At 36.3% G+C, this 19,931-nt stretch overlaps 1 long non-coding RNA gene across 1 annotated transcript in view; it reads right to left on the reverse strand.

Annotated features, from left to right (window-relative positions):
- LOC149422684 (uncharacterized) overlaps window positions 1-19,931 on the reverse strand; it is a 147,797-nt gene that overhangs the window by 12,867 nt on the left and 114,999 nt on the right. The window contains exons 4-5 of the long non-coding RNA XR_016302436.1: window positions 17,751-17,829; window positions 4,530-4,605 (exon numbers count right to left, since the gene is read on the reverse strand). This is a non-coding gene — a long non-coding RNA (uncharacterized LOC149422684). The remainder of the gene's footprint in view (window positions 1-4,529; window positions 4,606-17,750; window positions 17,830-19,931) is intronic.

A 19,931-nucleotide genomic window follows, 5' to 3' on the forward strand; every position in this document is an offset into this window, starting at 1 on the left:
AATATTACGATATGAACAACAAGATCTTGTGTAATCATCAAAGAAATTCATGAATAAGGTCACGTTTTGTCCGTCAAGTTATACACGAGATTCTAAGCAATACTCAGGCCTATTTAGCCGCAGCTTTAGGAATGCGCGGTGGTTGGTAGGTACTGTAGGTAGGTTTTGTTGGTTGGTTTGATCGCTGTGCGCACGTGGCGAGTTTCGCAAGCGCGCCGCGGAATGCGCGCATCGAGAGAATTTCAAATTCGGAACGAGGCGGTCAACTATCGAGGAATTTTCCCATTCCCGAAGCCCGCGGCTGGAATTTACGAATTTGAACTTCAAATGTAAAAACTTCGAAATCTCCGCATTCAAGAACGCGCAGAAGAATTTCAAATGAAGTCTTAACCTAAACATTTTTCTAGATGCAAATTTTGTCAATAACTTTTTTTTAATGAATTTGTTGTTCTTATTTTCCAAGGAGATTTCCTTTCATCTTCTCGTTACATTTTTCAAGCGTATATTTATTTACTGCACGGAGTTCTGAGGCTGAAGGGAGTGAAAGTTGGAGAGGATTGGACGGAAGAGGATTGAAGTAATCAGATCGGGACACCAAATATGGCTAAAGTCATTTTGTAACTTTGATTCTGAATGGTGGTTTCATAGGCATCATTTTCGAGGCAACTCTGACAGTATCTACTAATCAGGATGATACATAAACAACCGTAGCTACAATCAAGACATAAACATCATTCGTCGAAGTTAGGATCTCAGTGTGTGGCAAGAATTATGAATGATTTTACATCCTTCAAGGATCGAAAAATAAAATGTTATAAATGACATAAAATTGTTTAAAAATGTTTTAAAAAAAGTTTTCATTGTTGTCCAATCACACGACCGAATTGAAATAATAATAACGTTTGTCGCCTCAAGAGCGGCGAGCGCAATTTTTCTAAAACCAGTTTCGGTGTGTTTACGCAATGTTATTTGTTATTAACATTGACGGAGGTTAGGAATGGGAAATTACAAAATAATAACGGCTGTTCGACTCGGCTAGTAAAGTGTAGTTATCGAACCACCTAGGTTACTGCCTAGCGAGCCACAAGCTCGTTGTGGCATCCAGTCCTGTTAGGCCGGATCGAGGGCCGGAGCAACAAGCAACAAGCAACGTGGGACCGGAGATGGCCTTGATGAAGAAGCCCACCACTAGAGTTGCGCAACTCCGGTCGACTTTAGTATCTGCCTCGGTAGGCCCTTGGTACTTGACGGTTATGCAATGCGGCCCCAAGAATGTTGTTTGTGAATTGGTCATAATTATTCTATTCATATTCTTCATACGAAAACAGATTTCCTCATACGAAATGGAACGGTGGAATGTTGACGATTTTTACGGAATTTCGGTTCCAAGGATTAGGATAACATAACACCTCGGCGGTGTCTTTGGTTGTTTTATCGATTCTGTGAACTTTTCAAATTTTACAAAAGAATAAAAGAAAATCAAACACACCTAAAAATAGAATATCAACGTTTTCAGGAAATCATAGATTTTCAGAAATTTAGATTTCAGCGGCTAGGAGTTCATAAAGCTCCGGGGGCCTGTTACAAAATATTTTCCTCTCTGCGAAGTTGCAGAATGGCGTTTTCCTAGAATTTCCATAGAATTTTTGAAAATTTGACTTCATAGACCAGGAGCACATAGAGTTTCCCGATTTAACGAGAATGTTCATGGATGAAGCCCGGTTAATAGATGGAATTCACGAGTTCCAGAGATTTTCAGCATTTTCATGGAAACGGATCGGGAGCGCAGATTAAGAGTGGTTAAAAGTAGCTTTTCTTTACGCAGCTTAAGCTTGATTCGCAAAGTCACTCTTACTGCTCTCTGAGCATTTTATCAACAAGGGATGCATGATATAGCGGAGACTTTTGCTGTATTTATGAATATTTTACGACGGCATTCTTCACATTGTTGGGCGACTCTTCGCCTCGTGGCCGCATTGGATGCACCAGGAGCGCAGAATCGGAGAGAGGCGGCCGACAAGTCTGCGAGGAGGTTGCTAGCGCACTAAGAAAGATCGATGACATAACTCGCGCCGGAATGCGGTTCCCCCTCCCCCCTACACGGCCGCCCTTCCAGACGGCCCCCGCCCCCCGCGCCCTGCCGACAGGTCTGCAGGTCCGCACGGGAGCCTTGACCTCTCCGCATTCCTGCGGCCCGCGACACTACGGCCAACGGAGGCTGTGCAGTGTGCACTGTGCCCATGCCGAGAAGCAAACTGCTCCGGTAACTAGAAAATTATTTAGGGCAGATAATGAGACTCCATCGATACGAACATCCCCTCACTGCAGATGAATATAGTGTATTAATTTTTTTTTTTTTTTAAGAGCTTATTTAATTCATCCAATGTGTTTACGCTGCGTTTAATTCATAGGTCTACAGAAGAAACAGGGCAGGTTACGTCATCATATGACGTTGTACAATGTTGTGAATATTAATTTCGAAATAAAAGCGTGTTACATGTTTCCTTCTTAATTAAACAATGATAAAATAATGTATTATCCCCTCGACAGTTTTGTTTTATGAATCTACAAAACTCAAGAACATTATTTGCATTTAAAAAAAATTAAGTACTTTATTTGAATACTTGATAAAATCACAGTGAGATAAGATATTTCATACTGAAAACTGAGGAAATTTAAAATTTTTAATTTATTTAAATATTAGCTACGTGAAATAAAACTTTATTGAGATGTAATGAGGCAATGTGAAAATAAAGGGGCCGGGCGCGAAAGCGTTGATAAAGCGACGTTCATTGACCCAATGCAGGAGATTTCATTCAAGCCCCGGGCCAGCGATACTTAAACATTCTAGACCGGGGCGGCTATTACATTCGTCGGCGTAAACTACATTTATTTTATTCGTTTTTACGAAACTATTTTAGAGGGTCATTTAAAAAAAATATATATTTGATTGAGTGTTCTTACAATAATCAGTATTCTCATATAAATAGTTTAATACCATAGACAAATGAATATTAGGTAGACCTGCCCTAAGTGATTAAAAGCGTATTATCCCCACTCCCCATACCGGTTCCATTGAGCCGGCTGGGCTCGCGTACGGCCTCAAGTGATATTTGAAAACGTGACGTCATCATTCTTGTGCGAACTATGGTCGAGGCATCATCGGTTCATTTTACGAAATAACACGGCAAAATGTTTACTTGTACTATGAAAACTGGTAAAAATAGATGCGAAAAAAGAGAATAAACCCAATTGTCGTATTACATTCCATATATAAGCATTATTTTATTTTATTTTAAGCATATTCACATCGTATAATATGAATCAGTTGTTACTATCACATCGAGAAACGTCTGGACGCGAAACACAAAGCTGGTTGGTTGCTGGGAAGTAAATTATGAACATTTATAAAAGTGTCTTAACTAAATACTCTGAAACTAACTACGACTCTGAATATAGAAGCTGCCTTACTTTGCCGAATTTGGACTTCGCAAATTTGTTCATAACGTGGCGAGTAATTTGCGCTCCCATGTAAAAATGTCTATTCATTCAAAGCAGATTTTACTTTTAAGAAGTAAATGGTGATATTATAATGCGAGATGCCTATTTACTGTCAGATTGATTTATTGACGAATCACAGTCATCTTCACTCCCTTCGTTCTTCAACAGTTGATTTTACCCCTCGCCTTTATCTTCTCGTCTATTAATTCCTATGTCTGTGTTTAATACTAAATTTTGTGATACACATTATTACAAACGTTACATCTATATTCTGGGCGTTAAGGGAAGTACTTGACTTTCTTGAACCAGTGATTCTTGACATTAATTGGGGTAAAAAATTCAAATGAAATTTTGGTCTCTGGAATCGAGTTTTTTTTTAATAGTAACAAAGTCGTATACATGGCACGATCAAGCGAAACAAATACTTAATAAAATAAAATACTTTTTTGTTTTAAAACCACGATATTTATTAATTTAAGAACCGACCGGTTTCGCTTTACTTAAGCATCATCAGGGTACAAATTAATACTATACTTAATACAGTATTAATTTGTACCCTGATGATGCTTAAGTAAAGCGAAACCGGTCGGTTCTTAAATTAATAAATATCGTGGTTTTAAAACAAAAAAGTATTTTATTTTATTAAATATGTCAAACCACAAAGTGATTGCTTTCTACAATGAAACAAATACTTATACAAAGTAAACTTTTTCAATTCTTTAGAATAATAATATTTCCACCTCAAAAATAGACCCTGTTTTCAGGTACACTAGAATTCATAACCTCAAAACTTTACTCCAAACCATTCATAACTCTGAGCAACAAAATCTTTGTGGAACCATTTTACTTAATTAGTAAAAAATTTCATTTTTTTAACCTAAAAATAATTAATAATATAATTTCTAGAAGTGAAACGTAAAAGTGAATGGCATTTTAATATATTTCGTATCTTTTACACGAATTTAGATAATCAATTCGTAATTGTTTTATTTAAGGATTTTGAAAACATTAACTAAATGTAGACTTACCGAGAAATATATAGGGGTTCCATCCATGAAGTATTGGTTCCAATCAACTAATGGATTCCGTAGATTTATTGAGAATCTGTGAAAGACAAAGGAATTTTATGAGAACATAATTCTGTAATTTTATATAGGAATGTAGTAGGTACAACAATGTGAAAAATATAATTATTAGATTGGTACAAGGTATAATATTCACACTGAGATAACTTTCAGGTGTTTCAACTGCCCCCAACCGTCTGGATCCTGTGAAACTGTGGCATCCCCAATTGGGGTATGCTGTGAATCTGAAGTTAGTGGGGAGGGGAAGGATATGGGGAAGAATATGGGGAAGTAACTGACTATTCACATCTGGTCATCAAACACGGCTAAGACCATTTCAAGCAACGTTTCAATTCTTAATGGTGGTCTTTCACCACAGCGATACTGAGAGTATCTTCTACTATGAAAAATTCCGCAGTACAAAATGTGTAAAAAATTAAATGATGAACACAAAGTTACAAATGCACATCTCTGTATACCTACTGGGTGTATCGGCAAGTACTCGACAAACTTTAACCAGCTATTCCTCAGCACATTTGGAGTAAAAAATGTTATGGGCGCTTTGCTGTCCGTTAACATTTTTTTCCATTAAAAACAAAAAATAAATAAAAAATCCACACTCCGTCACTGTCATTTGCATTGTTTCTCGTGTTCAACAGCTTTTATTAGCAAGTGTGTCGAAAAGTGTCCTCACTCTTTCGTAATAAAACACGTGTTGGGTTTGTGTAAAACACTAAATAATAATAGTTAAAAATGAGACGAATGGTGCCGTGCCATTTCGTTGTGATTGTAAAAGCGCGCCAACGTAGGTACGCACGTACATTATTCAACGAAACTCGAACAAAATATTGCCAGACGGGTTTTCAAACTTTGACAAAGGATAAAACATTGGTGACATGTGGTGAAAATATAAATATAATTTTTTTATTAAAAAAAATGTTACCGGACAGCAAAGTGCGCATAACATTTTTTACTCCAAATGTGCTAAGGAATAGCTGGTTAAAGTTTGTCGGGTACGTGCCGATACACCCTGTATAGATATGTAGTGTTTGGTTAAAATGCTTTCGCTAGACCTCATCTATGTAGTTTCAAGTCCCTACTCATTTACAATGTGCAATATTGCATCGAAAATCTTATAGAAAATTCAATAACCGAACATCTTTTATTATGGGTTCGTATTCTTCGAAAGTGTTCTGATTTGGATTTGGACATAGGCTTCCCTCAAGTTGATTTCAAATTTTATGCTGTCGACTAAATAACAAAAAATGAATCCCACTAGATTGGTGAAATATTAGCCCAATAGCTTTACGTTTTATTTTATGCCTAGAAGATAGGTAGATGTGGTAGAAAGTCGACGGTTCTTCCATCTTGTCTTGTGAATTGTGCGCCGCGCAGGAATGTCGGACTACGGACACCAGGTCGGCAGCAAGTGCAAACAGTGTCGGTGCTCTGTTCGGGCATCGTCTTTCTCTCTTTCTCGACACTATGCTCATTTTTAAGAAAATTTACTTTCAAATAGATATCGTATTCTGGAACATGATTAGTTTTATTTTTCAAGTTTTTACCAGCATCCCATCTCTTTCTGTTTGGGTATCGCATTTTCCGCTTATTTTAAAGACAATTTACTTCTAAAATTATATTGATATTCTAAAACATAATCAGTTTTCTGTTTCTAGTCGTTACCAGTAATCATTTTCTGTTCGGGTACCGCCTTTTGCCGTTTTTCTTAACACGCTGACTCGTTTTAAAGAAAATGTATTTACGCATAAAATTATATTGATATATCACAACACAATCAGTTTTCTGTTTCTAATTGATATCAGTAATCGTTCTGTTAGGTTATCCCCATTCTCCGTTTAGTGAAATTGAGCAAAATTTGTTCTGGGACCTAGGAGTCGAGAAAGTCTTATGTAAATTATAATATAACGGTATAGATCACACTTCTAAGGAAGAGCCGTTAAGTAAAAAAAGTTATTATCGGTGTGTTTCGAATGTAATTAAATGTGTTAACGTGGTTGTTAAAAGTAAACAAATAAGTGACGTCTTAAAAGTTATCTGGATATTAATTAAAACAAGTGATACAATCAAATGACGTGAATGGTGTAAGATAATGATTGGTTTTGAGTCAGTTATGAAGACTTGACGGGCAATTAAGAGATAACGTAATAATACGTCTCACTAGTCATCAGCTGTGGATGTACCCTGATGGACCTGAGGCCAGAACAGAGGTGGCTGGCATTAGCCATCAGCTATCATGCATCATTCAAAGATCGATAATGGGAGACGAAGTTCGCCAAGAAGAATGAAACGTCGGCCCGGGTAACAATAACAATTGAGATGGCGCCAAATCTGTTCCACATTATGGGCACGATTGCCGATTGTCGATTGCCCATATTAGTCCCCGAGGATTGGCAAGTCTTTGAGTTACACAAATCAATTGCATTGTCACGATGAACCAGCGCGGCGCCGACCTGATGTAAAAGGCAATTCAGCACGGAACACGTATTCTGTACGTCAAACGTCTAGACACGTCCGAAAGAAAAGCCTCATTCTCGCCGTAATACTTACATTATAATGTTATTAGTTGTTAAAAAAAAACAATTTTCACCGAAAGAAACTTAAAATCATGCCGATAGCCAAAATTATTTTGTGGTGACTGATTACAGATTTTTAGACAGTCTCTTCAGAAAACTGTCACGTTGTGGAACTACACGAAGCGGAATGCGGCGCTTGTAATGGAGTCGATACCATCTGCTACAAAATAAAGAAAATCTTGTTCCGATTCATAGATGCTGCTAAATATTTAATTAGAAAGCAGGTTAGAATCTCATACGAACCTCATGAAAATTGAGAGTGGGTTCACATACTTGTATGGATAAAATATTTTATATTATAAAACCGATGAATGATATTGAATAGGCCATTATTTATCTATGCCCACACTATTAAATTTACAATATTTAATTTTTTAATATGTTTGAAACAGAATGAATAAGTTTGCTTACTCATTTTTAAAATTATTTTGAAAGGATTAGTTTTTTATCCGTTTAGAGTAGTTTAGACGAAAGGTCGAGCTTTCTCAATCTCCTCCATCGTTACCAGGAGCGCAAAGAGCGGGCGGGTAAACCGGCGGAGCTTTGGGTTGGTTTGTTGGACCGAGCGTGCGGCGGGGCTTTTGACGGCGGAGTTAGCCGAGCGCCGGCGGAGAAGTCCGAACGGGGAGCGTGGGATTTGGCGCCGGGCGGCAGTCGCACGCCACCCGCGCCCATCTCCCGCGCCCTCTGCGCTCCTGGTACCGAACATTGAACGCGCGTGTGGAAGAGGCAAAGACATTCCTTACCCAGACCAGCTTTCTTAGCTACTTTCTTTTCGACTACTCGATTTTCTGGCGGGTGTATTAAAAATATATTACATTTGTCAACATGCGTGCAAAGTATGTACTCCTGGCACGCGGTTAAGAATTAATACAAAACAAGCAAGTTTAAAAAAATATAATTGAATTAATTACAAACGCATGTAAAAATAAATTTTGTTAATTTAAATTGACTTTATTAAAGCCGTTATTTTATCCAATATTAAACGTGCCAGAGCTGACTGCCCTACATTTTTTTCTATAAAATATAAAAAAAGCTTGAATCTTGATGGGTATAATTTATTATAATTGTTTTGGAGGCGTCATGATTAATTATGTAGACAGGTACATGCATGTATTAGTAATTCTTTTGTTTTTCCTAAGGTACAGTTCCATTTCAACATATTAACATTTGTACCTAAACAGATTCAGATATTATAAACCAATCCGGATAATCAGAGAGCACGGGGGGCTCTTTGAAAGGCCAGGAAATTAGGTATAAACAATATACAGGAAACAAACACCTTTTGAGAAAATACTCATTTGAAATAATAATAATCATAGCTAGCTAGTAACTACCCTATAAGAACCAGCATGTATATCAATAGACAGGAGTAGATAAATTCTCACAGGAATCCCAGGCCATTATGTTTTATTAAAGAGGGTATTCAATATTTGTTTTTACTTAATAAAGAGATTACATATTAATGTAGTATTTTTTTTATTTCAAATGAGTTAACGAACTTTATATATTTAAAACATACGTAAATAAAACTATACACGACGTATATCTCACATTGATTATTAATTGTTCTCACTATATATAAAGATCCGATATACTAGCTATGATACTATTACATATGATATATTCGCGAAAAAGGAATATTATGTAGCGATCGGTTAGTGGCTGAGTTGGCATCGCGTTTGGGTCCCACCCTGGTGTCGTACGTTCAATTCTTCGATAGGCTAAGTCCTCCAAAAAGACACAAGCAATATGTTCCGCATACTGCGGTGGTAGTAGGAGATTCGATATCGAATACAGAATTGTGGAAAATTAGATCATATTGAAGCCTACTTTATTGCTTTTCGGATATTATTTTATACTTATCACATATGTGATATTTCACACACGCATTCAAACACCGACAACCGAAATTAGTACATTAAATGATTAGGGTGAAATGTAAATTGTTTTCGATGAAGACACTCTCGAAGATTGATTGTCCGATGAGGTGAAGCTCGATGTTTGCCAAATGAAGTAATGCTCGAAGTTTGCAAGATACAGTATAGTTCAAAATGTGCCCGATAACGTGAAGCTTGAAGATTGCAAGATGAAGTGAAACTCGAAGTATGCCAGATGAACAAAAGCTCATATCTAATGAAGTGAAGCTTTCTGTTGGGCTGATGAAACGGCTGTGAAAAAAGAGTATAGTCCCAATCCCACGTCCCACCTGAACTTGTCGATCGTTTGACGAAAGGTCAGACAGTGAGTCAATCACAGCGCCATGCCAGTTGTATTTCTAGAACAATTATTATTAACCGGCGGCGCATACCGTCGCGACGCTCTAACTCTAACTGACCAGTCACAGTAACGGAGACAATTGCAAATAAACTCCTAACCGACAAACAAACCTCGCCATCATTGCTCATTACCTATGTATTGTTAATATTATGGCGTGCGTTTAAGGTGTTGAAAATGAGCAGTCCCGTTAAGAATAAGGATGGATACAGGAATGGATCGTACGTGGATATATTGTCACTTATTATGGATTCAGACAGTTCGGAGATCCATATTTCACTGTATAAAACGATCATAAACCATAAACTATGTCCAAAGAAAGATAATACAGTAGATAACCTTATATTGAAAGCTAGCACGGAGGGCCTTTCTGATTTTTTGAACTATTGTGCAAATATGTATTTTCAGCGTGTTTTCATTTTGAGATATGAGTCCGACCACGAAATCAGAATCTTTTCAAAGCCAGCGATATATTCAGTCTACCGATGTAAGGCAGAAATAGTACATGAATATATAGATGGAGTCAAATCTGTTTATAAAAAATATTATATATGTATATCAAAAGGCCTCAAATGAATGCTCGTTTGGGCGCCATTTGGCGCAGGGCCTGGTCTGTCATTGCTACTGGCCAAAACGCGCCAAGTCTTCTCAAGTGGTATTGAACGAATCATCGGATGAAACATCTGATCATTGTTTTCATTTTATTTCCACTAATGCCTCAATATTATCTATAATACAGCTAAATGCCGAAAACAGAATTTAGGTATGTATATCGAAAAGCACAAAATATAACGCTGTTTGTGGCTCCATTTGGCTCAGTGCCGGCTCTAAATGTGGCAAGCTTCTCAACTCTCAAGTATTGTTGAACATATAACCGAATGAAACATCTGATCTTTGTTTTCATTTTATTTCCTTGAATACCTCAACAATATACATAATACGGCTATAATGTTATCTCCATTATGGCCATGAGATGATGGCCCGTGCACACACAAGTTCCACAGGCCTCACAGACCGATAGACCGCATAGCAATCAGTACAGCACAGTGACTGCGTAGTTCCCTTGTAATCGGAGATTTGAGCGACTTGCGTAGTATATCAAGGTTGCGCGACTCCAAAACATACGAATACATATAATGCAGAGAAGGTCTCAACACAATATTGTACGTAATTAATGTTTCAACGGAAGGGTGGGTGAAATTGTAACGCTCAATTTTACAGAGAACGCTGTAAAATGAAATTCGTGAAAAACGTACAAGAATCCCACCTGTCACTGTGGAATACTCAGTTAAGGTTATGTTGTAAAGAAGAAAAAGGACGGGAAATACCTCGCTATTCAGATCTGGTCACCAAACAATGGTACAATGAACATACATATGTATAAATTGAGAAGTTAGCGATGTCTCGCCCGATGTCTCACCAGAGTGGAAGATACTACCAGTATCGCCCTGGTGTAAGACCACCATTCAGAATTGAAACGTTGCTCCAAATGGCTTTAGCCGAGTTTAGTGACTAGATCTGAATAGCCAGGTACTTCCCCACCTTCCTCTTTCCCTTCCCCACTTACCTTCAGCCTCACAACATCCCACAATTGGGGATGCCATAGTCTCACTGGCTCCAGACGGGAGCAGTTGGGACTCTTGTGAGGTATTCACTATAAAAAAAAAAAAAAAAAAAATCTCCTTTTTTCCGCAGCCGTACTTTGAGATAGGATCTGAATGAAAACTGAAAGATATCCACATGTCATTACAATAAACCGTGATATTTAGAAGTTGCCTTTCTGTCCACAGTGTTAAACACGTAAAAGCGAAATGTTTTTTTTGTGAAAAATTATTAGAAATGGTTCCCAGGTTAAATATTGTTTTTGAAATGATGGAGGACATAGCTAGCAGTAATCTCGTCAACTGACCTATTAATAAAGAATACGCCGGGTTAGGAGTGTTAGGTCTGTATACTTAATGCATATATTAATAGCATTTAGCTTGTTCTCATGACACTTGAGATCATAATGATCTTCGTTCTTCGGACGTACTCGGTCTATGGATTTTCCCAGTCGAGGGGATTACCCGTTTTCAGTGTGGTCGAGTTTTTAAAGGGAATCCGTCATAAAAGAAAAAAAATATGCTACACGTTAAGATGCAACGACAGAAAGTAACTTTCATTAAATTGAAATTAACTTTATGTAAAATGCATTGGAAAATTTATAACGTTTTTGTGGAATTTATAAGTCAGTGCTCATTGATTGTTTTTGCAATCGGATTCCGATCATTGAACATCCTTAAACGAACTCCTAGGCCCCAAACAGCGCTTGCAATTGATTTTCTGTCCAAAAAAATTTACTTATGTAAGTTTGATCAATTTTCACTCGAAGTGAGGGTGACAGACATCCATAAATGATTTGTTTGTTTGTCCCCTATAAACTCAAAAAGTACTGGACCGATTACGTTGAAAATTTCAATGTTTGTTCTTATTAGTATCAGGAATGTTTAAAGAGTGGTTTGAATGGTATAAGAAGTCAGGGACGCCCGATGGAGACTTAATGCATTATCTATGCACTGGAATGAGATGCGGAGTCGAATAAAAGCTTATATAATGTAGTTTTTTTAATAGTAACAATATGGTGAACGGTAGAAACAGCAGAGGACGACAAGGCATGGTCAAGTTAAACAAAAAATTATAAAAGATACTTTTTCAATAATATTTTGGAATAATATTATTTCCACCTTAAAAATAGAGTCAGTTTTAAGTTACACTAGAATTCACCACCTCAAACATAATTACAAACTATTTAAGACCCCGAGTAACCCCGAGTAACGTCAGATAGTATTATATAAAGCAAGAAATGAAGCAAAAATCCGTGTTTTTTCCGTTCCCACTCAGTTCAGGATATCATTTCACAACACAATGAACATAGATAAGGACTGACAGGGAAAAGTTGGAACTCTGCATTATTAACATTTTAAAAGTAATATTGTTTTAATAAAGTAAAGGAAAAACTGTCTTGTGCACTTGAATCGCCCCCCGTTTGACCATCAAACAAAACTGTATCAATACGTGAGAGTGTGAACGCGTCGGTGCGCAGAACGGTTTATCAAACAAAAACATAAAACAAGCCAAATTTTAAATATTATTTTTTAACGTCAAAGACTAAATTTATCGCGTCTAAACACATATTGGACCGGGCCTCACGGACGACTATAAGAACTAAGAACGGGACATTGACAGACAAGCGACAGGCGATAAACGACAGCAAGGTATCCATTTCAGTGCTTGTCGAAATAGTACGTAACGTATTAGACCTTTATCTAAGGCATTGAAAACTTCTACGACTATTGATATAGCCACTTGTTTGTCATACTTGACATAATGTGACAAAATTATATAGAACCTAAAAATATGGGATAAATAGTAAAAACTAGGGAGATTCATTGACTTTAAGCCGCAGTAAGAGGTTCATATGTTATAATTTTTTTAGGAATGATATGAACATAGACATATGAATATTAGTAGACCTGCCCTAAGTGATTAAAAGCGTATTATCCCCACTCCCCATACCGGTTCCATTGGAGCCGGCTGTCCTCGCGTATGGCCTCAAGTGAAATTTGAAAACGTGACGTCATCATTCTTGTGCGAACTATGGTCGAGGCATCATCGGTTCATTTTACGAAATAACACGGCAAAATGTTGACTTGTGCTATGAAAACTTGTAAAAATAGATGTGAAAAAGAGAATAAACCCAATTGTCGTATTACATTCCATATATAAGCATTATTTTACTTTATTTTAAGCATATTCACATCGTATAATATGGATCAGTTGTAGAAGCATAATATACTATCACATCGAGAAACGTCTGGACGCGAAACACAAAGCTGGTTGGTTGCTGGGAAGTAAATTATGAACATTTATAAAAGTGTCTTAACTAAATACTTAAACGAAATATTCGACTTTGAAAATAGAACCGAATTTTTTTGCCGAATTTGGACTTCGCAAATTTGTTCATAACGTGGCGAGTAATTTGCGCTCCCATGTAAAAATGTCTATTCATCAAAGCTGGTTGGTTGCTGGGAAGTAAATTATGAACATTTATAAAAGTGTCTTAACTAAATACTTAAACGAAATATTCGACTCTGAAAATAGAACCGAATTTTTTTGCCGAATTTGGACTTCGCAAATTTGTTCATAACGTGGCGAGTAATTTGCGCTCCCATGTAAAAATGTCTATTCATTCAAAAGCAGATTTTACTTTTAAGAAGTAAATGGTGATATTATAATGCGAGATGCCTATTTACTGTCAGATTGATTTATTGACGAATCACAGTCAGCTTCACCCCCTTCGTTCTTCAACAGTTGATTTTACCCCTCGCCATTATCTTCTCGTCTATTAATTCCTATGTCTGTGGATATGAATTAAATTTAATGGCAAAATTGAAAATCGAACACCTATCTTTCTAGTCGCTAGGGATTTAAAGTTTAAGGGGCGTCTAGCGAACATAAGGGAATGAAAGATAATATAGTTGATGAACACATTCGTTATTTTTTAAGGCCTTTATAGCGTTTTCTACAATCTTATATATGATTTTTTTACAATAAAATAAGTATTTCGAAAAAATAATTTTTTCAATAGTTTTGGAGTTTTTTGTTTGTTTTTTTTTACATTTTAATACCCACATGATTTTATTTAGATTTTCAGAAATTCTTCCTTTACAAATATAATATATATATAGGGTTTTCCAATAAGAGGTGTTATTTTGAATAGCCCGCTATTTTGGTAGATGTTACTTTTGAAGCTGTCTTTTTTTGACATTTAACTAAGAAACTTTAAGAAACTACGCCTTTAATAAAAATGGAACGATACACGCTTCTACAACGCATTGAAATTATTAAAATTCACTTGAGTGAATCAAATGCAAATCATCTTGAGTGATGAGGCCTATTTCCACCTCGGTGGCTTCGTCAACAAGCAAAATTGTCGCATCTAGGGCTCGGAAAAACCAAGAGTTATTGTTGAAAAGCCTCTCTATCCTCAACGTGTGACTGTTTGGTGCGGTTTATGGTCCGGCGGAGTCATTGGACCTTACTTTTTCGAAAATGAGGCTGGAGCAACAGTTACGGTGAATGGATTGCGCTATCGAGAGATGATTAATGATTTTTTATAGCCGGAATCGGATGGTATTGATCTGGACAACGTTTACACACAAGCAAAGAAACCATTGATCTTTTACGATTGAATATCAAAATAACACCTCTTATGGAAAACCCTGTAGTAACTACCTACCTAATAATAACATTTTTTTATTAAATTTGAAATAAGAAGCGACTTTTTATAGGTATAACCGTGCCTTCTAAGGTCGAAACGGTAACGTACAATATTATATTAACCGAAATGTCAAGGGTTTTTTTTTTTTTTTTTTTTCAAAATATTTCTTTCAAGACTTTCAGAGAACCAAAAAAGTGTAATGTTTCCATGTCTTGTTATCTTGTATTTACATGAAAATATTAGACTTTGCCAATTGCTATTCCAAGAACTATTTGTATTCGCTTTTATGAATTAATTGTTCGTAGAACATTTTCTGTTGGCAACATTGACAAAAATTAACATAATAAAACATTTGAGGGACATATTCATTTATTTTTTCAACGGGTATTTCATGATAAAATCCTTTCCAGATATCAGCATATTTGAACATGTATAATGTTAATTTAAGATTTATTCTTGACGCAACACAAATCTCTATCATCTATAACTGTTAATGTAGGCACTTTATTTTATATCTGGGAGTTAATACCAGAAGTGTCGGATTTGAGTTAGGTAGGAAGGTACGTGTCAGAAAGTTCTCTAAAATGTAATTTTTGAATGCCATAAATGTCACTGAAACCTATGTAATGTGTACATAAAAATAATATTTTGTAATAATAATAATAATAATCATAAGAGAACATTATTTTCTTCTGGGCCTTCCTAGTAGAGTTAAATAAATTTTACTTTAAATATTAATCCTCTTAACTCCAAAATGTTAAATCAAAAACACGAAAACAAAAACAATAAATAATTTATTCAATTATTTATTGTTTTTGAAAGTTTCAGAAATATAAATAACAAATATTAATTTCACCTTAAAAAACACACCGAAAATTTAAACTGAAAATTCTAACACATACATAAACAAATATCTATAACAACTCCCACCACACACAAAAACTAAGCTTAATTATTGTATTACAGAATTTTTTTAACAAGTATATATTCATTTCTTGTTTTTGTTTTTAGCTTATTTAATTATAATACAGTATTAAAAAAGGTGGTGCATTAAACCTTCCACATGGCTTGTCAGAAGGTTCTAACTTAAAAAAATTAAAGACTTTTCTAACAAATATCAATAGCTCTCTTGTAATGCAATTCTTTGCAGGTTGCATTCGAAAATGAAATATGTTTTAAGTAAGTACATGTTTTCTGAGCAGATCTGTCTTCCAATCATCACCCATCGTTTTTCGTTCCCTACATTTCTACCACATTTTATTCCATCATGGCCAGGTGGGACATTCATATGGTGATATTGTGTCATATATATATGCACGTTGATAAATTAAATAATATTGTAATATTATCTAAGCAAGCCTAAGAAAGCATGTCTCGCAGTACCACCGTTCCAGAACACGTGCGCATTTAAGGATGGGGCGTCTATATTTAGTATACGTTACCGATATGGCTCAGATTTTTTACAGGAGTCAAAAAACTCATAATGCTATGCACAAAGTTTGTTGACTTGTGTCATTGTCAATGTCTTCCTTTTCCGGCTATGCGCATTGCTATCTATTACTGCCAGTTATCTGCAAGCGGCTTTCTTCTCTAGGATTTTTAAAAAGGAACTGTACAAAAAAACTACAGATAAACGACAGATAAGAATAAAATCTTTGAGCCGATATTTAGTAGTATCAGTGAAGTTTATATGTAATTGAAGAGACAAAACTGCAGATGTATGTTGAGGGCTTGTTCTGAAATATTTATCACACATTTTCAAATAACGAAATTCTTTCTTGTGCAGATAAAAAGGTTTTATGTAGATTGGTGACATTCGTACACATCCAAATTATTAATCTTGCCCTACCATGAAATCCGGGTATCATTTGAAAGAGCTGGAGGCAAACCACGTGACTATATTTTTGGCACCATGGGTTCAAGAATGCTTTGATTAAACTCTGACATTAGTCTAAAGTATAAAGGTTTACAGCGCACTGTGGGACTTTTCTACGCAGGATCTGGATATTCGTTCTTAAACGAATCGCCTGGAGTAGGGACGCTAATAATGTATGAGGTGGGTAAATTATAACACACTACAATGTAACAAAATGAAATAAAAGTAAAGTTTACCCGATTTGGGATAGTACATGTAGTTAGGTTTTTACGCAGCCAGTAATTTGCGAGCCATTGTAAAAAGGACTAGTCATTCTTATAGGTGATTTTAATTTCGAGGACCGAATGGTGATTATACAATGCGAGTTGCCTGTATGTAGTTGGGACGCGCAATATGCTATATGCCCCTTTCACTGGTTGGCTCATCTATTAATTTGAATGTCTTTGGCGACAACAATATATAATTAGGTATAAATTACACTTCTAGTGATAATCTGTCCAGTGCTTCATGCCATTACGATCGAAGCTGATAGGGATATTGAGTAGATAGATAGTGAAAATCATTCAACATCATCGAAATCAAGGTTATGCGTTGTGGGTTATGAATGATGAATGACTTCCATTGATAAATGAAGAAATCAGCGAGGTGCGATTTCTTGACTCAAGGTTCTAAAAATCTAAAATAACACGAAAATTTATGAAAATCATACGAATACGAACCTTTTTTACCAGGCGACCATAAAGTTATAAGCGAAAAATGTAAGTATTTACATGAACTGACCTCATTAATGTGTGTGTGAGTTTGTGTACCACAGTCGGTTAGTATTATGAATGGGATGTGACGTCACGCGCGAGGGAATTGTGCATGGGAGGTGAAGTGAATGGTGTGGGTGGGGGGGAGTGGGGGAGAGACAGGAAGTGGATCGTTTTGAATAAGGAAGCTCTCAGCGTTCGCGCGCAAAATGTGCTCCGTACACCCAAATAAAGACGACAGACGATTCGAGTAAATAAACACACCTACTTGGCGGTCATGATACCCTGGAACTTTGATATATTTATTTGTAGAAGTGAAACGCAAAAGAGAATGGCATTTTAATATATTTCGGATTTTTTATACGGATATAGGATATACGATCCGTAATTATTTTATTTAACAAAATTTGAAAAGATTAGACTTACCGAGAAATATATAGGGGTTCACTCATCAATGAAGTATTGATTCAAATCAAATACTGGATTCCGTGGATTTATTGACGATCTGTAAAAGACAAAGGAATTTTATGAGAACACAATTCTGTAATTTTTCTGTAAGGAATTTAGTAGGTACAAACAATGTGAAAAATATAAATATTAGATTGCAGTTGTGCAGCAAAGTGAAGGCTTGATAAATATTGAACAAGGTATAATATTCATTATGCGATAGTTATAAACAAAATTATGTGAATCAAGAGTTTCAATTGTTCCCGTCTGGGGCCAGTGAAACTATGGCATCCCTAATTGGGGTACGTTGTGAGGCTGAAGGTAGTGTGTAGAGGAAGGAGATAGGGTAGAGGAAGGTGGGGAAGTACCTGGCTATTAAAAGCTGGTCACCAAATACGGCTAAAGACATTTCAAGCAACGTTTCAATTGGTGGACCTACACCAAGGCGATACTGAAAGTATATTTCACTCCGGAACGGAATAAATTGTGAAATAATAAAAATTTACTTGCGCACGCCGGGATTTGGACCCTCGACCACGGAGGCCGTGTATTAATTACTTAGATAATCATTTAATTTCGACACATCGCAAGTACTTGTAGTTAGCAATTTGACACAAGTTGCAAGAAATACCATTATCAGTGCTTACTTCCTTAGTTAATTTATGGAGTTTTTATAAAATAGTACATTATATTACACATATAAAAAGAAAATAGGTACATTCAATCATCAAAGACAATATTAGCGACTATCAGGCTTTGTAAATTAGAAACAGAAAATGAGATAAAAAAGATACGTTCGCATCTAGGAATTGAACTCAGGAACTTAGCCTTACCGGGGGTCTAATCTATAGATTGCATTTTCTTTGGGAAGAATCTTGCAATCATGTTGGTAGTTCTTAATCGAAGTATGATACAGTTAAGAATTAGCTCAGTGGTTAGAGAACCCCGGAAAGGCTAAGGTTCTGGGTCCCATCTCATGATTTTTTTGTTTCATATTTTCGTTTAAGAGTCGATAATATTGTCTTCATTGATTAAATTTTATTCCAAAAAGAAAATAGGAAATTGTTTTTACAACCAAAAGTTGAATGAAGACACGATAATTTCATTTGATTGCGTATTTCAGTAATACTTTCTTTCGTATTTTACCAGTGACAGTGGCATTCTATTCTAACATGAACGAGGTAAGAAGAGAAAAAAAATTGCATCTGTCCTTTGATAATATATTAGATTAGTATTTTTTAACTGCCGGTTGCTTGCCGAAATCATTATATTTCACTTGGAATTCGCCGGCCGTTCGTCTCCGGAAGTGGATGTCTAGAAATGTGATTCGAAGTGGCTGATACGTCACATCTACCCCACGCGAACCCGCCTCTCCACGCGCCACCACGTGCACATGCATGCACCCACGTGCGCGTGGCGTGCTGCGTGCCCGGCGCACAATCATCTCCAGATGATGCTAAACGGAAGGGGGTCTTCCTGTTGCATCCAAAATAGAAATATATATTATGCATCCAAAATAGAAATAAACGTCCCTACAGGCCGCTTCATTGATGTCTGAACAACATTCACAGTCCTAGGCTCGACCGGAAATACTCTTAGGTATGGAATTCACGAGAGCCGCGTTGTAACTTCTCTTTCTGTTACATGTGGGGTTTGTGAGAAATATTAAGAGGCGACGATGGATCTATCACCCTTTAGATTGCAATTCTATAACTTCTAGTTCGAAGGCACTAACACAAACCTACATATAGACATTCTGATACCTAGTCACTTATTTCTGCCTGTTAAGTTCTTTTCTTCAGTTCCTTATGTCCTCATTCAACTTTGGAATGAGCTTAATGTATGTAACAGTAATTTTTGTGTAAACTGTTTGTTACATATTACAGGTTACGTCATTACGTAAATTGAAATATAAATATGTATCACACATCTTCAGATATTTCGTAACAGAGAAATGAGCTTTGAAACACCAAATTTGACGTAAGTTATTCAAAAGACAACACAGAATCCAGAGCAGATACCGAAAGCGTAAATACGTTTGTAGAAGAAAACAACTACTCAATGGCAGTACCATACACTAGATATAATATCAGGGGTCCACAACCCGACATCTTTACTGTCTTGTAATTATTAACTTTCCGGAGTTTTCACAGACAAAAG

Source organism: Hesperophylax consimilis, chromosome 7 (genome assembly GCF_061612785.1).
Source record: "Hesperophylax consimilis isolate HC1 chromosome 7, BYU_Hcon_1.0, whole genome shotgun sequence".
NCBI classification, from domain to species: Eukaryota; Metazoa; Arthropoda; class Insecta; order Trichoptera; family Limnephilidae; genus Hesperophylax; species Hesperophylax consimilis.